This window comes from Dermacentor albipictus, chromosome 1 (assembly GCF_038994185.2).
Source record: "Dermacentor albipictus isolate Rhodes 1998 colony chromosome 1, USDA_Dalb.pri_finalv2, whole genome shotgun sequence".
Classification (NCBI taxonomy): Eukaryota; Metazoa; Arthropoda; class Arachnida; order Ixodida; family Ixodidae; genus Dermacentor; species Dermacentor albipictus.
In genome coordinates, this window is record NC_091821.1 from 74984958 (window position 1) to 75007733 (window position 22776).

Below are 22776 nucleotides of genomic sequence, written 5' to 3' on the forward strand. Positions count from 1 at the left end.
AGTTAATAATTCCATTCAATGTTCCTTTAACATGAATAGCTAAATGAGCCTAATGTCTTTTGACAATCTTCTATTAAATCACTCGCATATCATCTCATTATTGTGTGGACGGACGACTTGTTTGTCATCAAACCTGGCACAGGGTCAAGTTTTCATTAAATCAATTATTCACTCAATAAGCTAATATCCTGGCTGAAAAATTATTACGTTTATGACAAGTTATTGTTCTTGTGCTTTCTTTGTAAAAATAACTTTCATAAACTTCTTTTCACACTTTCTTGAACAAAAAAAAAAACATGTGAAAAAATGGTTATGGTCAACCTTAAACGAAACTATACTACGAATCAGCCCGCGTCTTGAGTTTTCAAAATTTCTTGGGAGATTAAAAGCAATGAAACGAAAATAAAATACAGGAAAGAAGTACGGCAGATACAACCCGCACGGCGAATGTATATGCTTGGAGGAGCTCCGCCCTATTTTTCTATGAGCTGTCGGCCACTCCGTTTCAAGTTCGACCCAGGCATCGTCGCCGTCAACAGCGGCGTGGAGCCTCGGCAGCGTCGTCATTATTTTGCCTTTGAAAGTGCTTGCTTGAATTTTCGCATCTTCCCCATCCAAGTAGCAGCAGCAGCCGGCTTCTTTTGTCGCCGTCTCTAAAATATATTTTTAGACACGCGCTCAGCTGGTAACTGGTGGCGCGCGACTGCTCGTCTCGAAGCGTCAAGCTCCTTCATTGCCTCGCGCCTTATTCAGCTGCTCCTCTTTCGTTATTGTTATTTTTTTAAGGACCTACGCGTACAGGCGTTCTCTTCGAGCGCGACCAATTACGGAGAGAGCCAGGCGCTTCAGGGTATATCGTCGTTCAAATATGCGGCTGCCTGTTTTGTTGCTTCAGCTGGAGATCGTTCACCCGCGCACCGGAGGCACCGCAATTTCAAGACTTCGCGCGACGTCGGCCATTGGCGACGGCGCGGAGATAAAAACCTTCTCGTGCCGGCGCTGTTCAGCATGATACGTCATAAAGAGAATTCCCAAAGGGGCGTGCATGTAGCGGCTGAACTGATTTCAACAAAGGAGCCTGGGTCAACTGATCAAGTTAGCTGAACTGAAATATTTGCTGTTCAGAAATTCGCTTAAACTGAAAGATTTTTGCAGTGAATGCATAGGAAAACTGGCGAACATTTTCTAAAAGTTCGTTATTCTGAAATATTCGTTAAAGCGACGTTCGTACAACTGAGAGTTAGCTGTAATATGCAGGACAAAAGTGATTTGTTTTTAGGAATAGCCGGGTACTGCCCCTTTTCGAAATGAACAGATGATGGTTGGCGGCCGATCGCTCTGGCACCGGCTGCTCGGAGCTGCATGGGAAAATGAACTTAGTTGCGCATAATAACATAAAAAATTGAGTGGCAGATAATGTTGTCGAGCTCTTTTGGCACGTACACAACATTACTCTGCCAACTTTTTCTCGCTGAGGATCCGTTTTAGTAGAGTTTTTACGGTTGCCTCGGTGGTTACGCAAATTTGACTTCATGAGATTAGAATAAAAACAGATTGGAATAGTTTTGCATTATAGGGCCCCTGCACGTGGCCCCCACTTGTAGTGCGCTCTGGAAAATCGAACTCGTTTACGAGAGGCACATCTGCACGCTTTTTTTCGCAGCATAGTCAATACATTTGCTGCCGTGGTCTTAGCTGCGATATCATATACTATTTAATAGCAATGAGTGAGTTGATAAGGGGGAAAATGGTTTGATATAGTTACGTATACGCAGTCTAACACGATTGCCTGGGTTCGCTAAGAAGGCGTTTAAATTGCAGTTTTATCTTCGAGCACACCAGCTCTTCTACTGTAAAATTAATTAATAATTAATTAATTAAAAGAAGGAGAAGGTAGAAACGGTACAACAGGTCTGCTCTATAGGTTTACGTAAGCTGTGCTGTTTTATTGCATAGTTAACAGATCTCGATTTCGAGCACAGATGCTACGCAGAGCTGCTGCGCAAAACAATCACGGCATTCTCAACGAAAAAAACCAAACAAACAAGCACAAACAACACAAAATTTTAATAGGATATAAATAGATTCCATTCTTAATATCGCATATGCGGCACCAAACGCTTGCTAACGATCTAACGAATTTTGTTCGAGCCATATAAGTAATAAAAAGAAGGGTTCACATAACAACACAAATTTCGTGGATGCCAGCTTCCGGCACGCGCTCACAAGACATACCGGCTGGTGACGCGCATAGCTTGCGCGTACACTCCCGGATGGATGGATGGATGGATGGATGGATGGATGGATGTTATGAGCGGCCCCTTTGGAACGGGGCGGTGGGTTGCGCCACCAAGCTCTTGCTACTATACTGCCTAATACCCTACCTAGGTTAAACAATGAAAAAAAAAAACCATGAACTACCACGCCCAAGTTTTCTGATGCCATATTGCGAACTGTGCTTTTGTACGACTCCGTCTTTTGTCGTTTCCCGACTTTTCTTCCACCAATCCTCCAATCGCCTCAACTAATGTCTATTGCGGCCATGTTTGCTTTACCACTACTCCCGCTGAACCCAAGGGCTTCAAGGAGGCCAGTGGTGCCTAAATCGACCGCTGGGTAGACGTCTTCACATTCTAATAAAACATGCTCCGTCGTTTCCCTAGCTTTACCGCAGCATGCACATGCTTCTTCTTCCTTCTTATATCTCGCTTTATAGGTGCGTGTTCTAAGGCATCCCGATCTCGCTTCGAAAAGTAATGAGCTTCCCTTCGAGTTCTCATAAATGGTTTCTTTTCTGATTTCGTTTTTTCCTCTTAAGTAGTTACTCACGGCAGGTTTATTTTCCATTGCCACCACCCATGAGATTAATTCAGCCTCTCCGACTTTACGCTTGACCTTGTTTGCTGCAGTGTTGCCCACCCTACAGGCCGCATACTTGCTGGTAAGCTTCCTAGTTCTTTTCCTCCACTGTGAATCAATTTTTTTCCTGTAAAGATACCTGAACACTCTCCCAGCCCATTTACTTTCTTCCATACTCCTCAGCCGTTCTTCATACTCAATTTTACTGCGAGCCTCCCTCACTTCAACTCTAGTCCAGCCCATATCCCGCAAGGGGTAATGCGCGCGGCCTCTCGGAGTGGACAAGTTGGCCGGCCGACTATGCTCTGTTGTCTGTAACGTGCTCCCAAAGAACGGTAACTTTGTCATTCCTATTGTCGTGCCTCGTTTCTCAACCCCGGCCAAACGAAACAAGAAAGGCACGTGTAGAGGAGCGCAGGTGAACAGCGAGCCTTGACTTGGTTGTAGCGCGAGTCCGCCTAAAAAGGAAGCCGGCTTGCCCGAACAGCCAAGCATTAGGCGCTCGGTGTCGGCGGGCCCACACGCCCGGCTGAGCCCGCGCAGGGGCCGCCGCATGATGCATCTGCCCAGAAACACGCGACGGCGCATCAAAGGAGCCAGTGGCGCTCTTTTGTCCTTGCCTACAAGGCCCGTGTTGGGGCACGTGGGCGAGAAATCTTGTTCGGCGACGCTCGGGTTTCTCGGCGATGCCGCCGCTGCTCTGGATGTCTTGATCCCCGGGGAACAGATGTTACTGCGCGTGTCCCTCATCATCCCGCTTCTTGTTCTTGTCCCGTTAGCGTTCTTTTTTTCTTTTGACGCACCACCGTCTTGCCTTCTTTCATTTATTTTACTTATTTATTTATTTTCGCGGCGCGCACGCCGTTGCAAGCTCTCGGAGGCAAGGAGTTGACGCCCGAACGGTCTGCAGTTTCTCTCCACGAGGTTGGGATGCCACTCGCCGCGGTAGCTAAGCGGCTGTGGCGCTACGCGGCTGAGCTGGAGGTCGCGGGATCGGTCCCGGCCACGGCGGCCTCATTTCGATGCGGACGAAATGCGAAAACAGAAAAAAAAAGAAAAGCGTTTTGTGCACTTAGATTTAGGTACGCGTTAAAGAACCCCATGGCGAGACTAGAAATGAAATAGACCTTATGCTCTGCGCTAACCCTGGCATCATACAAGATGTAGACGTGCTCGGCAAGATGCGCTGCAGTGACCATAGGATGGTAAGAACTCGAATTAGCGTAGACCTTAGAAGGGAACGGAAGAAACTGGTACATAAGAAGCCGATCAATGAGTTAGCGGTAAGAGGGAAAATAGAGCAATTCCGGATCAAGCTACAGAACAGGTATTCGGCCTTAACTCGGGAAGAGGACGTTAGTGTTGAAGCAATGAACGACAATCTTGTGGGCATCATTAAGGAGTGTGCAATAAAAGTCGGTGGTAACTCCGTTAGACAGGATGCCAGTAAGCTATCGCAGGAGACGAAAGATCTGATCACGAAACGCCAATGTATGAAAACCTCTAACCCTACAGTTAGAATAGAACTGGCAGAACTTTCCAAGTTAAGCAACAAGCGTAAGACAGCTGACATAAGGAAGTATAATATGGACAGAATCAAACATGCTCTCAGGAACGGAGGAAGCCTAAAAGCAGTGAAGAAGAAACTAGGAATAGGCAAGAACCAGATGTATGCGTTAAGAGACAAAGCCGGCAGTATCATTACTAATATGGATGAGATCGTTCAAGCGGCTGAGGAGTTCTATAGAGATTTATACAGTACCAGTGGCACCCACGACGATAATGGAAAAGGGAATAGTCTAGAGCAATTTGACATCCCACAAGTAACGCCGGAAGAAGTAAGGAAAGCATTGGGAGCTATGCAAAGGGAGAAGGCAGCTGGGGAGGATCAGGTAACAGCAGATTTGTTGAACGATGCTGGGCAGATTGTTCTAGAAAAGCTGGCCACCCTGTATACGCAATGCCTGATGACCTCGAGTGTACCGGCATCTTGGAAGAACGCCAACATAATCTTAATCCATAAGAAAGGGGACGCCAAAGGCTTGAAAAATTATAGACCGATCAGCTTACTGTCCGTTGCCTACAAAGTATTTACTAAAGTAATCGCAAATAGAAATCAGGAACATCTTGGAATTCTGTCAATCAAAGGACCAGGCACGATTTCGTACAGGCTACTCAACAATAGACCATATTGACACTATCAACCAGGTCACACAGAAATGTGCAGTAAGTAACCAACTCTTACATATAGCTTTCATTGAATACGAGAAAGCGTTTGATTCAGTTGAAACCTCAGCAGTGATGGAGGCAATACGGAATCAGGGTGTAGACGAGCCGTATGTAAAAATACTGAATGATATCTATAGCGGTTCCACAGCCACCGTAGTCCTCCATAAAGAAAGCAACAAGATCCCAATAAAGAAAGGCGTCAGGCAGAGAGATACGATCTCTCCAATGCTATTCACAGCGTGTTTACAGGAGGTATTCAGAGACCTGGATTGAGAAGAATTGGGGATAAGAGTTAATGGAGAATATCTTAATAACTTGCGATTCGCTGATGATATTGCCTTGCTTAGTAACTCAGGGGACCAACTGCAATTCATGCTCTCTTACCTGGAGAGGCAAAGCAGAAGGGTGGGTCTAAAAATCAATCTGCAGAAAACAAAAATAATGTTTAACAGTCTCGGAAGAGAACAGCAGTTTACGATAGGTAGCGAGGCACTGGGAGTGGTAAGGGAATACATCTACTTAGAACAGGTAGTGACTGCGGATTCAGATCATGAGACTGAAATAATCAGAAGAATAAGAATGGGCTGAGGTGCGTTTGGCAGGCATTCTCAGATCATAAACAGCAGGTTGCCATTATCCCTCAAGAGAAAAGTGTATAACAGCTGTGTCTTACCAGTACTCACCTACGGGGCAGAAACCTGGAGGCTTACGAAAAGGGTTCTACTCAAATTGAGGACTACGCAACGAGCTATGGAAAGAAGAATGATAGGTGTAACGTTAAGGGATAAGAAAAGAGCAGATTGGGTGAGGGAACAAACGCGAGTTAATGACATCTTAGTTGAAATCAAGAAAATGAAATGGATATGGGCAGGATATGTAATGAGGAGGGAAGATAACCGATGGTCATTAAGGGTTACGGACTGGATTCCAAGGGAAGGGAAGCGTAGAAGGGGGCGGCAGAAAGTGAGGTGGGCGGATGAGATTAAGAAGTTTGCAGGGACAACATGGCCACAATTAGTACATGACCGGGGTAGTTGGAGAAGTATGGGAGAGGCCTTTGCCCTGCAGTGGGGATAACCAGGCTGACGATGATGATGAATGAACCCGAGGTGGTCAAAATTCCCCCACTGCAGGTTCCCCACCACAAAGTCCTCCGCTACAGCGTCAATCATAATCAGATCGCGGCCCAGGCACGACAAATCTCAGCATTTAATTAATTAGGTTGGCATATCAGTTAAACGCAAACGAATGGTAAAGTTATACAGAACACTCGCCGATGTTACGACCCACTTGATTGAATGAATACCGGTACTGAGTATGCAGTGAACATTGTTTACTTGCCACGCAGACTTGTTTGGCCAGGTTTGGTCTCTCTCTCTATCTCTCTCCTTCCCCGCTCTCCTTTTTTTTCTGTCCTTGTTTTCTAATCAATTCGCGACAGTGTGGTGACAGAAAGTGCAGCTTGTCCATATTTTAATAAATCTAGAATAGAGGAGATGTCTGTCTCTCACGAAGAAAACAAGGAAGCGTAGCCTCCATTCAGTGATTTCGAAACAAAACGGAGAAAGTTAGCCGACACTAGCAAGAAAAAAAAAAGAGACAATAAGAAAAAAAAAACACTGAAGAAGGCTTTGAAACTGGCTCGGTTCTGTGTACCGAAGAAGACGACAAAGAGAAACGAAGCGAGATAAGAATGGGAGGTCAAAGAGTAGAGGTTGACTATGGCGACACGTAACGTGTTCATCGCGATGCTTTGCTGCAGGAAGTGTCGCACTGAGCGCAAAAACAAGTCAGCGCCGTAACATCGGAGCGACGAGATACACAAAGTGCGCTGTCATTTCACTCAAGTTTTCCTTACATCGTTTTAGTGTCCCGCGCCATCTTAGGCTGATCGCACGCATCCGTTTGGCATAATAGGCCGGCAACAAAACGTCTTACAGGGCAGCAGACGCGCGTCTGCTCGGTGCACCGTGGTATTCTTACATGTACGCTCCAAGTGAGCCGTCTGCTAGCGGTTACCGGGTGTTTTTATTTACCAGTTTTCGCTGAGATCGATCCTCTTCTCTATCGGGTTCTTTTTCTTCCTTCTGTGTTTGTTTTTTAATCTGCACTCCACTTCGTCCGGGAAGAAAACTCGATGGCAAGCAAACACAGAGAAAAAATTCCCTGGCGGGCAGGGACGAAAAGAGGGGTGTGCGGTCGATCCTTATTCCATTGCGGGCCATACGGTCAGCGTAGAGTACACACGGGTGGCCTCAGAAGCAAGGATAGAAAGAAAAATACGAACACGCGAAAAAGGGGAGCGAGGCCGAGGGAAGGGAACTCTTAAAACTGGCTGCTGGGGGACGTAAACTGATTACAAAGACTTCCCGCCTGTTTCCCCTCCCTCTTCCTGGCGTCGGTGCTTCGTCCCACCGATTCCTCCCGCGGAGCTCGTTTCCTTGCATTTCCGCTCTCTTGATTCCCTGCCTCGTGGCCTCGGTGGTCGTTCGCCACTTTCGTTTCTCCGGCACGCAAAGGGGCGGGAGAGGCGCTCCGCGTCCTTAATGTCAACTCCACTTATAACGGTGGCTCCTCGAACGGCGCGACATACGAACATGCGATTTTACTGTCAGCAAAGCAAAGAGCTGCCCCACGATTACGACAGCTGATTGTATTTCGCAATGTTTCGACCACAGCTATAAGGAGAATCATTTAAGGCCGCTGCTTGTGAAACTCTGAAAGCCGAGAAACAAGCGGCGCATTTCTCCGGTCAGGAGGAACGCGCGTGAATTGCGCATTGCTTTAAACAATATATTAGTTCTCTAAGTGGATAGGCTTCTCGCAATGGAGAGATCTGACTTAGTGAAAAGAGAAGTAAAAATGTTAAGCGTGTTAAGCTTTGGCTCCAGAAAACTTTCCATTGATACGATTGCGTTGCGGAATGCCTAATTTCATCAAGCATTTCTGTGTCAATATGTGTGGCAACTATCTCGCGCTCACAAAAGTCCTTTATCATGCACGTACTGTAGACCCACAGAACGCATCATGTGTTCGAGATGGTTGTCGCAACTATGGTTCTCTGTGTCTCCAGTGTAGGGGAGCGGAAGGAAGAGACATGCATCGTAAAGGATACCGTATAGGTGCGTTTTCGCGCAGGTGAATATACAACGGAGCCAGTTAAAGAGCGTGCGAGCGTCTGGCTTGCGGGCAGTTTGCGTTTGTTTATTTTCGTTTTCTTTGTGAAAGCCACGTTTCCAGTTAGGCGCGTGTATTCAAGCACTCTACAGCCGCAGGCACTGCCGCCAAGCCCCTGTGAAAACTCGCGAGGGGAAGGGAAGCAGTAAACGCGGATATGCCGGCGCGAGTGAAGAGCTCCTCGCGGGCCTCGCTCTCCGCAGCCTCTCTGCATCGAGGATCGTCGGGCACCATCTGTCAGGAGGGAGGCAAATACAGCTCGCCAGTCACCAATACATGCGCAGGCAGGCATCCGAACGATCTCTCTATAGACAAACAGTTCCGCCAGCTTTCCCTGCACCCCCCCCCCCTACCTTCTCATCGAATCCCTGCCGGTGTCGTCGTACAAAACGCGCCAGCTCGCACCGTTCCGGCGGAAGGGATCCATTCTGGCGTAATGATATGCAGATCTCAGTGTCAACAAAACCCGATGATTTGTACGCGTCGCGCCTGCTGTTTATTCCTCGCATACAGCATCAGTCGCTTTGGACTAGCTATTTTCAGCTTTGCGTGTGTGTGTGTAGGTCTGCGTTTTCATCTGCGCGTCGGGGCCCGTTTAGCCAGCGGCAGCCACGTCAGAGAAAACGGGCGAGAGTTGTAGCTCGCTCCGCGATGCGTGCGCGATATGCAGGCGTCGCGCGGACAGTTTGCCCGAGGGCTAAAAACATGAGCCTGTGATAGGGGAGCGTGTGGGAGAGATATAATTTTAGGTGGTTAATTCACGAGAACTGCTTATTTCCGCCCCAGAAAGGTTGTGTCTGTCATGACAGCTATATCTCTCTACACCCACTCGTCATCGCACAGAGCAAGCATCTTGCTTCTATAAATCTCTATATTTAAACTATCTCTATCTCTCTCTCTCTCTCTCTCCAACACACACTTATTTTCCCTTCTTATTTCCCCAGCATTTTTTTTTCAATGGCACCATCTGGAAGGTAAGTGTGCGGTGTTGAATGTCTGGACTGTGGGTCCTCCGAGCATCAGGGGTACGTGTCCCGGTCCAAGACGGTAGCTTCCCAGGGAAAATAGAAAGTGGATGAGGCGAGGGGTGATAGCTGGCTGCGGCCGCCGGCGGGCTTCATGAATTTTTGAAAGTACGGCTTCGAAGTGGCGGGGATGGGGAGGGGATACCGACGAGGGCTTTTGTTTGTGGGTCGAGTTTTCCCACTCGCTTCGGCTCGCGTGGTAGCTTTACAGCCTCAAGTCTTTTGGTACGTGCACTGCAAACATTCCTGGAAACGGCGTGCGCGCTCTGCAAGGTGCGTGTGTGCTGCCGATTCCGGGCGGCCGACAGCTGAACGCAAAGAAGCAGTGCCGCTCCGGGAAAGGAGACGGGAAGGAACGAAGAGGTATAGGGGGCGACCACATACGCAGTTGGGAGTTTGTTTTATGGATCTATCAGGGGACCAAGTGGTCTGGTGAGATGGCTGTATTGATCCCCTGGCCTCCTCGGTGCCGTTTGTTGTTTTCGCCCCGATGTGCGCACCATGAGCACGCCGAGAGGCGGGAAGCCCCCGAGTGATTGAACATCGGCAACTGGCTGGTGCGTCTACCTGACGAATGGGAAGCTTTGGAGGATCTTCGGCAAAGAGAGTAGAGGGAAAATACCAGCGGCAGTCCGTCTTCTTTCTCTTGAGGGTGAGGGGGGTAGAGAAGAAAGGAGAGAGAAAAGTCTGTTTCCTGCGGATCATCATAGGATCTGCGAGGAAGCCCATAGTGTTTCCCCTACCTTACGTATCGGTCTTCGTTTTTGATCCGCTACTCTTCCTTCCTATGGATGTTTCTCTCTTTTATTTAGGCCATTCCGTGCTTCGTGTTTTTGCTATGGAGCTACGAGATTTTATTAACTTGTTAAACCAGTGCGGTGGCCCAATGGTTATTGTACTTTTGACTTGCGGCCTTGTTGGTGCGACATCTTTGATATAGGGTTTCAGCGAAGAAACTTTTTAGCATGGACACAGGAAGGACACACACTTGCGCTTGTGTGCGTCCCTCCCTGCGTCTGTGTGAAAATGTTTCCGCGCTAGAAGGCTATATATATGAAAGGATATTCTACATCATGTTTTGTTTACAAGATATTTCCAGCGCTATAGGATGCTCAAACGATGTGCTGCAGGAAAACTTGCGTGGAAACACGCTTAATTTGCGTTTGTTGCACTCTTGCTCCCTGCACCTGCGCGGAAGTCCCACGCGAAGTTACAAAATAACGAAACGCGTGTTATCCTTATTTAAAATATAGTTTCCACGGCATCTAGCGAAGAACAAACCCACTTCGGCGTGTTTCTAAGACGTGCTAGATATTATCCATCGAATTCGTGCAGCTTCTGATCATCACTTTGTCTTTTGTCACCTCTACCCCGGTGCTTCAGTTCAGACATGTGACGGACATGTTCGACAATATTTGCCTCAGCTGAACAGTCAGACTAATAATATTGTTTACACTCCGACATATTTACTGGTATAAGCGCATACATGTTTACACTCCGACTATATGCGCCACACTGTCCCCTAAGCACTACAAGACTAAGGAGGTATCATCTTTTGTCAATTCAGCAGAAAACATCAGCGATAATCTACCAGCCTTGTTTTCTGCTCCCTACCGATTCCACAGAAGCGCAGCATTTTTCTTACGCTGATGTCGTTTGTGCGAAATACGAGTAAGCAGCGCACTTATCCGACGTCGCATAAACTTAGTTTTCATTCGGCAAAAAAACTAACAAGAAATACAAAGCAAGAAAGATAGAACAAATACTTGGGAGTGTTTACCAAAGGACTCCAGAAGCACGAAGCCTTCATTGTGCCGGCGGCCTTCGTGCAGGGGGCGTAAAAGCTAAGGATTTGGCATTCCTCCCGGAAGGAAATATAAGGCTTCTCGTTCCTGATTCGGCGCTGTCGGACGAGCCGCACAGCGCAGCACTCTCTCTCTTCCCCCAGCCTACGAGCGGGCAACGCGTGTACTCGTAGCTCCTAATTCCGGAGCAGCGCACCTCGGTCGCGGTGAGCCCGCAATCTCATGAATGCGCTGAGCCCGAGCCGGGACCGCCTAACAGGATTGGCCGTCATCTTATAAACAATGCTTCCTCCTCGCCGAGCCAGGTCGGGCGACACAAAAACGGTGAAGAATGGGGGAGAGCGGGCGAGTGGTGCAGCGTATCTTTGGTCCGGGCGAGCGTGCTCGCGCGTGCGCCTAAACTCGTTACGAGCGCGCGACGCATCCCGGCAATATCCGGCCTCGAGGACTTCCCGGGAAGCAGGGCAGGACGGACGATGACGGGACTACAGTTCGGGAAAAGGCCCGTGGAGGCGAAGATGTGGTGTCCCTTTCAACCGCCGGCCATTACGTTATCTGGTTTGGGGCGGCCGACGGGAAGAGTGGCGCCGCGCAACACCCGCCGCGCGTGCACGCGGCTAAGCCTGAAATTGTCGTGCGGGCTTCTGCGCGGCTCGCCCAACTGCGCCCATTCTTGTGCATTATGCGCGTGTCCGCCGGTGAAAGTGAGTTACATACTGCGCCGAGTTGGGTCTGGATCGTATTCGCTATAACAATCGATAATAGCCGACAGCATGAATGAACATGCTCTGAGCGCAAAGTTTGCGCGATAGGCTACTTCTTTCGGATAAAGGGGGCGCGCGAACGCGCGTGTGTGAAGTTTTATTCAAAGCGTAGCAGTCTTACAGTGCACTTGGGGAGAAGGGCAAAATGAAAAAAAATGGCTGACGAGCGCCATCCCCCACAATCAGTCGTTGCATTCGGCAAAAAAGCAGCAAGGGCACCGCACAACACAGCGAACTTAACGCAGGCACAGTTTCACATTATGAAAACACGCAGTGAATAAGAACGCGTAACACCTATACTTACATGGCACTTGCACTGAATACGTGTACTGCGTCTTGCTATTTATCAACCACTCTGTAACGCTCTCTTTGTAAGCCCTAAAACAAGTGCTCTGGTAGATGAGGTCTTCAATGTGTTTATTAGTGTTAAGGAAATGTATAAGTTGAAATTTAAACGTTTGCGCTCCATAGTTCGTTCTTGTCTGTGGTGTTCTTCGAGAGACACGTCACCTCATAATTGGATTGTGGATGCGATTTTAAGTTTGAAAAGATTTTGCCTTTATTAGGCTATTAGTTGTTTCATATTCATTATACATAGGGAATGTGTGGCGGTGCTCTCGGAATACGGTATGTTGGTGACAGCTTTTATTGCCTTCTTTTTAAGGATAAAGCGTGAATCCAAGTTATCTGTGCGTAATATCATTTTGGGCCTATGTTCATTACACCGTTAATGCACAAAAGAAACAGTGTGGGCCCCACGATTGAGCCCTGTGGTACACCAACGTCGATAGATACGAAACGTGAAGAAAAACCATTTAATTTTGTGCATTGTAATCTGGAGGTTAAGTAACCAGTGAATAGTGACAGCGGTGTTCCTCTTATACCATAGCAAGGTAATCTGAGCAATAGTATCTCATGTTTTAACGAGTTGAGTGCGTTCTTGAAAACCACGTGCCAGCGGGCCGAGGGTATGTGTCCTTACCAGAACCAAAATAACTGTCGCTCGGAACCAAGAGCGCACGTTTATTTCTGATTCGGAGGTCTAGATGCGGCGCAGGTCGAAAGGCCCCTGCCCGGACGAGACTAAGCACGCTTCTTAGAAATGCCGGGCGACTCGTCATACGATCTTCCTGTCGTTTTGTTTAATTTCGTGGAATGGCAGTTGGCAGGAGCAGAGCTAGAGCGGAGATAGAGGAGAGAAGGAAGGCGTGAGTGCTTCTTTTGTGCACAAGTGAGAGTGCGTGGTAACAGCGGTTATAGCACCCGAGCGCGGCACACGGAAGTCTGCGCGGCAGCATGTCCTCATTAGTCGAGGCTAAAGCTGTTTCGCATTAGTCGCGCCCCGCAGGAAAGTGCGGCTCGTTAGAGATTTTGAACTCGCGACCCTGAAACTGGCTCCGAGGAGGTTCATATTCTCCGTGACGCTGATGCACCTCTCACACGTTCGGTGCTCCGCGCGTTGGGAGTTTTGCAAGACGGCGGGACATGCCCGGAGCCAAGTCTGACTATGCCCGCAATGATTACGCGACCCACTCCCGCAGTGCGATATACGCGGGAGAGCGCACTCTTAACAACTTTGTTTGTTGTCCTAATGGCGTGTTTGCCTCTGACAGCGCAGTTACGTCGCACTTTCCCGATTGCACAAAAGCGAAGCAGTGTATAGCGTGACTTTCCAACGAAATCAGCAATTCTGAATAGTTAGCTTCTAGTTTAGTTAGCTTCTAGTCCACTCTTTCCCTGCCATAACGTTCTGGACCATATCGCGTTAACTTTGCTCACACATACAACCTCACCAACGACACCGAAATAACCACTAACACACTGCGCTGCAACAACGTGTGTGTCCCGCTGCGTGCGACCGATTTCAGCGATGTTGAAGAAAAATTATGCATCGCTGCCGCAAGGCTAACTAAAGAAATTACGTCAGCCTTATCCAGAAAGTGCGTCTGTGGTAGTTAAAATCGTTCGGGCATCACTTTTGTTGCTGCTTCTATATGACAGTTCAGCTAGATCCTGTGGCTGTGTTGAACACCGTGATCTAGGAAGTTAGATTATCTGCAGTACCTGAAAGACTTGTCTCAAGTGCGAAACCAGGGGCCCTATAACGTAAAACAATTCCAATATGTTTCTATTCCAATTTCCTGACGTCAAATTTGCGTAACAACCCACGCACGCACCGGGCGGTCACCCACAGGGTTGTCTGAACAGACCAATCAAATGCTCTCCTCGTTCATAGGAGGTCACTTTTGCTTACTTGAAAAACGAATAACATTGCCTACACTGAGCGGCTTGTCGTATCTAATTGGTTCACAAGAGGCGAGGAGAACGCTCAAGTGGAGAGGGATTCACTGGGGCAGAGCCAGTGCACTGAAAATCGATAACCGAATGAAGAGGGTGGTGCCGGCGTCTGCGATTGGTCGGCTTTCCCTTACTTAGGTTGTGGTGGCTGCTCGAAAATCGCGCCGGCATGCAACGGAAGCTTAAGAACGACGCTAAAACTGACCCTCAGCAAAGAAGAGTTGGCAGAATGAGGTAGTAAACGTGCCGAAAGTGCTTGAAAACGTTACACGGTCACGCAAGAAGTTTTATTATACGCAAATACACCCATGCTCTCCGGCAGGTGCGAGTATCCAGCGTCTCAGCGATCGGCGGCAGCCATCTTTTATTCCATTTGGAACGGGGCAGCCTGCGGCTATTCCGAAAGAAATTCAGTTTTGTTCGGCATATTAATGCATTTTTATCGCGTACACGTCACTTTGATGTGGTGAGTTCCTGCGGTTTTGTGACGTCGCGTGACAGGCAGGTGAAAAGGGTGCAGCCCGAAAACTTTTTACCAATAGCCGAGGGCTAGTGGCGAAAAAGGGTCGAATCAGAAATAGCTGTTTTTCTTTTTTTCTGTCAAATCATGCATAATCAGTGTGTACACATCATATCAGATGGGGAGGTATTGCGGTTTTCGTGACGTCGCGTGACAGACAGGTGAAGTGGGGGGGTGGTCGAAAAAAGTTTTTGACCAATCACGGAGGGCTGATAGCAGAATTGGAATAGAAAAGTTTGGAATAGTTTTACGTTATAGCGCCCCAGCATGCAGCACAGTGACTTCGAAACATCTAACGGATGACGCTGCGTTGAAACAATCTACTTGCGGTTCTGAATGGATACCTTCACACGTAAGCATCGCCGAAAATGAAGACGCTGATCGGCTGGCTTTGCAACTTGCGCTCATAATGACTGCGTCTGCCCTGAAATTTTGTGCAAGCTTGATGACGCTCGTCTGCTGATTCGTCGCCACCTACTCAAGCAGCATCCAGACCAGCGCGTCGCAAATGGAACGTTCCCGCCCCGTGTTCTCGGTCGAGGCTTGCCTCGTCGCGCTAGAGCGCAACTGCTGAAGCTGAGGGTTGGCTGCGTGAACGTGTGCGAACGTTTATACAGACAAACACGTGTGGCCAATCCATCGTGTACGTTTTGAGGTTGCTGCGAGACCCTTCCGCACCCGACAGTGGAGTGTCCCGTTCTCATTGCGCAGCGCACGTCGCTAGTGAGGGACCGTCATCTCCTTGGCCTGCGGTGTACGACACTCGACGAATGTTTGTACCCGAGTGGTTGTGCGTCTCGACGCGATCAGGCCTCATCGCGTTCTCCTTACTTTTCTACAGGTAACTAACTTAGGTTCACGTTTGTAACCTTTTTCAAGTTTGAAATGACAAGACCTCAAACACTATTTCTTGTATTTTAACTTTCTTTAGTTGCGTGACCTGCAGTGACCGGCCCTACTGTGCGTGTTCTGCTGTATTCTTTGACATTTTTTACCTTGCTCTTTCTTTATTCTTTCCTCTCCTCCTTCTTATCTTCCATTTCTATGTTGCTGTCTCCTCCTTTCTGAAGAGTAGGCAGGCGTTGTGCCCCTTCCGGTGGTAGTTGCCAGCCTGCTCCTCGCTTTCCCTTTCTTGTCAAGTGTATATATGTTTAGAAATCAAATAATAATAACAACAACAATAATAATAATAATAATAATAATAATAATTTAGGGTCCCGGGAGCAAGTCCTGGACCAGGATGAATTTTTCTTCAACTGCAAGGCTTTCCTTTCGAGGAACCCGTATGGGTTTCGACTGTAGCAATTGCTACGATCGGGTGGATGTCTCATTTCCTCTTAATTAATTACTTCTCTCCACCCTGCGGGTTTCCGCAGAACTATTACGTCAATAATAATTCATGGCTGGAACGCCACCTCTAGTCAACGAAGACAGCCGACTTTGCAGTTGGATAACGGCTGATGCTCACCAGTTATAGAAGCGAGGAGCAAGCCATCACATAACTCATGTTCACAGAAGTCATCTAGAGCCCGTAGCACGCACAGACGCAGTGGCGTCACGCCGAAGTTCGTAGCTGATACAGACTCGCATTCTTTACAATGTCTGCGTACGAGTCCTCCCGCGATCTTTCCAGATGTATGTGACACCTTCTTTCGCCTGAAGCACCTCCAACTATTTATAGGGGTGTAGGTGTATGCAATATCTAACCGTCCCATATGAGGTTTATTGAAGTGCTCGCTCGCTCGCTCGCTCGCTCGCTCGCTCGCTCGCTCACTCACTCACTCACTCACTCACTCACTCACTCACTCACTCACTCACTCACTCACTCACTCACTCACTCACTCACTCACTCACTCACTCACTCACTCACTCACTCACTCACTCACTCACTCACTCACTCACTCACTCACTCACTCACTCACTCACTCACTCACTCACTCACTCACTCACTCACTCACTCACTCACTCACTCACTCACTCACTCACTCACTCACTCACTCACTCACTCACTCACTCACTCACTCACTCACTCACTCACTCACTCACTCACTCACTCACTCACTCACTCACTCACTCACTCACTCACTCACTCACTCACTCACTCACTCACTCACTCACTCACTCACTCACTCACTCACTCACTCACTCACTCACTCACTCACTCACTCACTCACTCACTCACTCACTCACTCACTCACTCACTCACTCACTCACTCACTCACTCACTCACTCACTCACTCACTCACTCACTCACTCACTCACTCACTCACTCACTCACTCACTCACTCACTCACTCACTCACGCACTCACGCACTCACGCACTCACTCACTCACTCACTCACTCACTCACGCACGCACGCACGCACGCACGCACGCACTCGCTCACTCACTCACTCACTCACTCACTCACTCACTCACTCACTCACTCACTCACTCACTCACTCACTCACTGCAGTCAACACAGCTTATGGCGCACAGGACAAATAAAACTACCCTAGTGGACACGCCAAACACAAGCCAGAGTACCGCACACATTCGTATCAATCAAATTCAATTGCGATGCATGAAATGCACTGGATCACATATTCGAGGAGAATTGATTCGACTGCAAACGCACTTTCTCCAGACACACTCGTACAAATGTGCACATGTCCCGAATTCAATCGGCTATGCATACGTCCAGCCGCGGTGTGCTGTACCCAATCGTGCCTGTAGTTTATATTCGTTTGGTTTCTTTTTTGCTATCTTGAAATCGGTCAGTGAACAAATTACAAGAAAAAAGGGAAGAACTATAAAGAGGTTCATGCTCATAAGTCCCAGCGCGCATCCAAGAGAAAACGAATTTATCTATACTGGTCCTTCATTACGGCAACTGGACGCGGGGCTGACGGAATAAATAAACAAATAAATAAACAAATAAATAAGTTAGAACGAAAGAGACTGACGATACAAAGAGCACATCGTCGCACGTTCGAGTTGAACTCAAGCGTTCCAGCTACACAGACGTCGGGTCCGCAGCCGGGCAACAAGCGCCGCTACAGCGGAGCTCCGTGGCGAGGGCCGGATGCATGCGGTGAGGGGAAGCTAATCAGGCTCTGCGGCGGAGAGCCCGATTCCCTCCGCAGCCGATAGCTGTTCGTGTATGAGCGCAGCAATCGATGGCACCTCGTAGTGCGCTCCGGGAACTGTGACCGGAAGGCGGATACTTTCTTCGGGGCGATAACTGACATGTCGAGCCGCGGTCGATTTCATCTCCCAGACGACGGCGACCAGGCCACGCACACGCCCCGTCCTCGGCGCTGACATTCCGCTGGCGGCGTGTCTGTCCTCTTTGTGGCTTCCCTGCTTGTTTTCTCTCATCTGCTCCGTGGCATGTCACGCCGTCTTCCTCTACTTACTATTTTATTCTTTCGCTCCCTTTGTGCGCGTCCCTTTGTCTATGCTTGGGTCGTACTATTATTTTGCTGTTGTCGACATCGTTTACCTACCCTATGGATGTAAGCGAAAGTAGCGGGCAATGGAAGTGAAATAAAATAAGCTCCTTGCTTTATACAAGCGATGAATGGAGTGGCTAACCGCTTCCATGAAGCATAATTGAAAAAGGAAAGCAGTTTCGGTATTGAACAGCTTACATTTGAAAGCAGTTGCAATATCAGCACCAATGCAATAAAATGTTGATTTAATGGCAGGAGGCAGTTCTTCCGAGATGTCATCTGCTGAGTATAGTACACTGATTTCAATCAATACATTTATCCATGCAAAATGTACGAACGTTGACAGAAGGATACTTATACAGTGTGATGGGGCCCCGTACGAAAGTTAGGCACTACTTTTGACGAACTACGTTAACAATGCGTTGACATGAGCTGCATTTTACACTGTTGTCACGAGGTTCCGTGATCGTGTTATCAAGGTGAGCTCAGAATTTAAGTGTACACACAACTTAAGTGTGAACACTAAGCGCAAAAACGAACATAGCGTCCTTCTCTGCCTCTCAAAAGCTCACATGTTCAGCAAGCAAAATAACACAGTTGAACCTATTGTTACGCTGTGCGGTGGAGCCGAAACAAGAAGAAGAAGAATTTTTGTTCGTTTACTCTAGTTAGCCTACCAATTTTAGTATTTAATAAAGATTGCCTAATTTCACTCAAACCTTGGCCAATCCCCTACAGTGGGTGTGCGCCACCGCATAAGGAATACCATACCATACCATACCAATGCCTGACTGGCTGCGATCCTGTCTCAACGCTCCCTCGATCATCTTGTGAATAAACCCAACTCATCCCTAACAACTTTGGTAGACGGTGCGGGGTAATCGCTCTGGACAACCTTCTTCAACGCACCCTCTGACGAAGCCGGCGCTTGGTGACAAAAAATTCTGCCCGCGAAATGTCCCCAGCGCAGCATGTTTTTTTGCCTAAAGCGACCGTAACAGCTAGTAAGACAAAAGAAGCAGGAATAGATGTTACATAAAGAAGTAAAATAGAAAGAAGGCTTGCTTCGGACAGCTACCGGTTAAAGGGGTGGAGACATCAAAATTTTCCTTCATGCGTTTGTTGATTCAAACGTTGCGTCATGCTTCAGGGAGCACGATACACACAGCGGGATTCATATATATCCGACAAATAATTTAATAATAGCATTATTATACCGAGCGATTTCGGTTTCGGTTTCTGGGCTCCGGGAGATGCTATGACGTCACAGAGGAGGAAACGCAACATGGCTTGGTCACGTGGGCCACAAAAAATAGTGACGTAAAACTATGCTGCGTCGTCTGCTCGTGCATACGCGTGCTCTGCCAGCAGAGGTCAACTGGCGATTCGAAGTGCACGTCGCGATTATTATAATTATTGCGAAGAGCGACAACAACGGTAAGGAAATATTGCGGCTTGTGAGAGTCGGTGATTCATTCCGAAGCGCCGTAAGCTTTAGCTTCGAAGTGAACCGGAAAAGGCCTAGCCACGATATCGGCGGCGCCGAACGATCAGCGGCGGTGAAGCTGCCGTCGGTGCACAGAGTGACCACTCCTCGGACGCTGATTGCCGCACAAATGGGTCCCGGGCCCGTGCTCTCTACAGCTAGGAAATCTCGCCGTTCGCAAGCAAAACCGCGGGGGCCCGCGAACGGCAAACGGCGTGCGGCGAGTTTCCGTGCCGGTAACGTGGACGGGCCTTCACATTGAGAAAGGCCAAGCGGAGGAGAGACCGCTCCGAGCTGCCGAACTATGCGACTATGCGAGGAGAGAAGCGGACAACACGAACGCTGCATATCCTGGTCCCTTTCGGAGTCGGCCGGCTACTGTTTTTACACTCAAACGTGTAAAGGCCCGTCGGCACGGCAACTCGCCGCACGCAGTTTGCCATTCGCGGGCCGCCGTACGGCGTTCGTGTCGTCCACTTCTCTCCTCCTGTGTCCGTGTCTGCACGCCTTATCCCTTCTTTGCATTAAGAGAGGATTTCTATATGCCTGTAGCTCGGTCATAGTGGAGGCTATGCTCGGTCGCTCGGCTCAGCAGGCTCCGTAATCGGCATTTCATCGCTACTACTCACACGTCACGTTTTTGTGCTGGTGTGCTATGACGTCAATATTTTCGTTCCTCCTCTGTGACGTAGTAGCTGCTGCGCTAGCGATGGGTCTCGACTACGAGAAGGAGTTTTTAATGACTTTTTGGAGCTGAATTAAAATTATTTTGAAATGTTTGCAGCGTCCGATACCTCGTTCTGGGTGTCCTTGCATACGGAAGCAGCCTACAACATGCTTTTCATAGCCTCAAAATTTGGTGTCCCAACCCCTTTAAGTTAGCCTGTGCGTGCTTCGATAAGCCTGACAGGAAAGTGCTTAATAAAACAAACAAGCTAGGTTGATCGGGTAAACAGCCCTCGCTCCAATCGCAAAACTTGTTTCACGCTGAACTAAAGAGCAAGAACGGAAAGGTAACAGAAACATCAGGAATCACACGCGCCGGCGTTCTTTCTTTCGTTCTGCTGCGTCCAAAAGTCCAGTTTGTCTTCCTTTATTTTTTTGTTTCTTTTTCATTTTGTGTGTACGGTCACTACACGACGAGCAGCAATTTGATGTCGCCCTCCAAATCTCGCGCGAAGCATAAGAAGGCGACACGGAAGCAGAAGAAGGGATGTCTTGCGCAGAATCGGGCCCTCACTCTGCATCGCGATCTCGCGCGTGACTGCGTTTCCGGCAGCGCTCACCGCGGCGGCGCATCGCTCTTGCGCGGCAGCCAGAGCGCGCTCTCGGTGAGACCCGCGCGCGCACACAGCGTCAATTGGAGCGTGCACGCGCCGCGACAGCAGCGGCCGCGCGCAACTCGGGCGGGCGGCGCGTATCTTCTCCTCGTAAGCCGTCCGCAAACAAGTCGAGCGGGGCCACCGGGACCTCCTGGCGGGGAGGTCGCCGACGCTGCGAGTCGTGGCTCCCGCAGCGGCGACATTCCTGCTTATCTGCGGGCTCCCTCTTCATCGTCGTATACTACAGTTGGACGCCGTTGCTCTGCTCGCGAATCGCCTTTGTTTAAGAGCACGGCGGAGGCCGGCGCGAGCGGCCGCCGCGGACTTGCGGGCCGTAAATCAGTCGCCCGGCGGGGCGGCTGGTCTGTTGAAGAGCACAGGTGGCATACCTGGCTGATACGCGCGGGCCGCCATATTTCACGGTGCTCTGCGCGCTCCTTCCTATCTGTGAAGCCTGGTGCTTCCTGCCTGTACAGGGCCGCTCTGCTCGGCGCTTGGCGGTGGTGGCCGCGAGGCCTCTTGCGTGGAGAGCCGCGGCTGTGTCCGCGCGTTACTCACGCAGCAGTGACCGAACCCCGCCAATTTGAAGTAATCCCTCATGCGCCTCTCTTTTTCTCTTCTTTTGTTAACATTTTACAGACTGACAGACAGACACACACACACAAACATTATATATATAAAGGCCGGTCTCATCGGCCATGTAACTGTCGCATTCCGCGTTGTATTCAATCATACACAGCAAAGTTCTGCAGTGCAGAAACCTTAGCAGGATGAAAACTGGGAGTTGGTGACGTGTCGTTCCGGTGAGCCGATGGCTTTCGTCAGACGCATTGAGCGCAAAGCCGTCGTCTTCATCTACAGCGACGTTATGAGAGCCGCCTGTCGGCCGAAACGTCAAGTACCGAACTTCCAGTTGCTTATTTTCGTGTGTCCAGCCCGATTATGACCACCACTGTCGTCTTCATTCTAATCGCAGCATTTCAAAGACACATACGAATAGCCAAAGAACCGATAGCTGACAACTGTCGCAATGGCTGGTGAGAAACTTTCAGATGCAAAAATGCATATGTGTGCGCGACGTCTGAGGAATGGAACGTGCTGAGTCGTATCTATGCCTAATTGCCCTCAACAAGCTACATCCCCCCCCCCAAAAAAAAAGGAAAAAGAAAAGAAAGTACAAGTAAAAAAAAGCGCATTATGCAGTCTTCGTACTGCGCTCCGGGGTAAAAAACATTGATCCATTATGCTCAAATCCTGCATGCATCCTTTATTCACCAGAAGAACACACCCAACTGCACGTTAACGCAAATGTTCGCACGGTTAAGCGCTCATGCAAGCGAATAATGACGCAACTTTTGCTGCTCGTTATAAAAGTTTATGAATTTTTTTCAAGTCGTGTTAGGATGTCAATTACGGTACAATTCCAAGACGCCAGGATTATTTATTTCGTTATTCGTTTTGATTGTCGTATTCGACCATGAATATCCCACGATGTGAGCAAGTTCAACGATAGAATAAGAAAGGAAAGACTTACCACGTACGGGACGTTGCTTTCTGGCGGTCTTTCCGGGAACCTGGAACAAGGTACATGAAATGTTATTTTCGGATTTTTGACAGAAGCAAGATATACTGTTTCCCGGACATGCGTAAATAAGCGTATCAGCACAGCCCCCAGATGAGAATACAAGCCCAACCGGAAAGTTTTACTTTTGCCTGCATGGCAGGAATTCGGTGATTACCAGTGAGTTTGCATTATTTTACTACCGTCGCCTTCCGCCATTCGCAAAGCGGGGCCAACAGCAGATAAACGACGACGGCTGCTCCCTACGGCCGCATTGGCGCGGGGCACGTAACTTT

General features: G+C 48.8%; 1 protein-coding gene across 1 annotated transcript in view; it reads right to left on the reverse strand.

Moving 5' to 3' along the window:
* Ddr (discoidin domain-containing receptor 2) overlaps positions 1–22493 on the reverse strand; it is a 283107-nt gene extending 260614 nt beyond the window's left edge. Inside the window, exon 1 of the mRNA XM_065434481.2 lies at positions 22454–22493. The gene's annotated coding sequence lies outside the window, so the exon portion shown is untranslated. The remainder of the gene's footprint in view (positions 1–22453) is intronic.
* Positions 22494–22776: the final 283 nt, after the last annotated feature.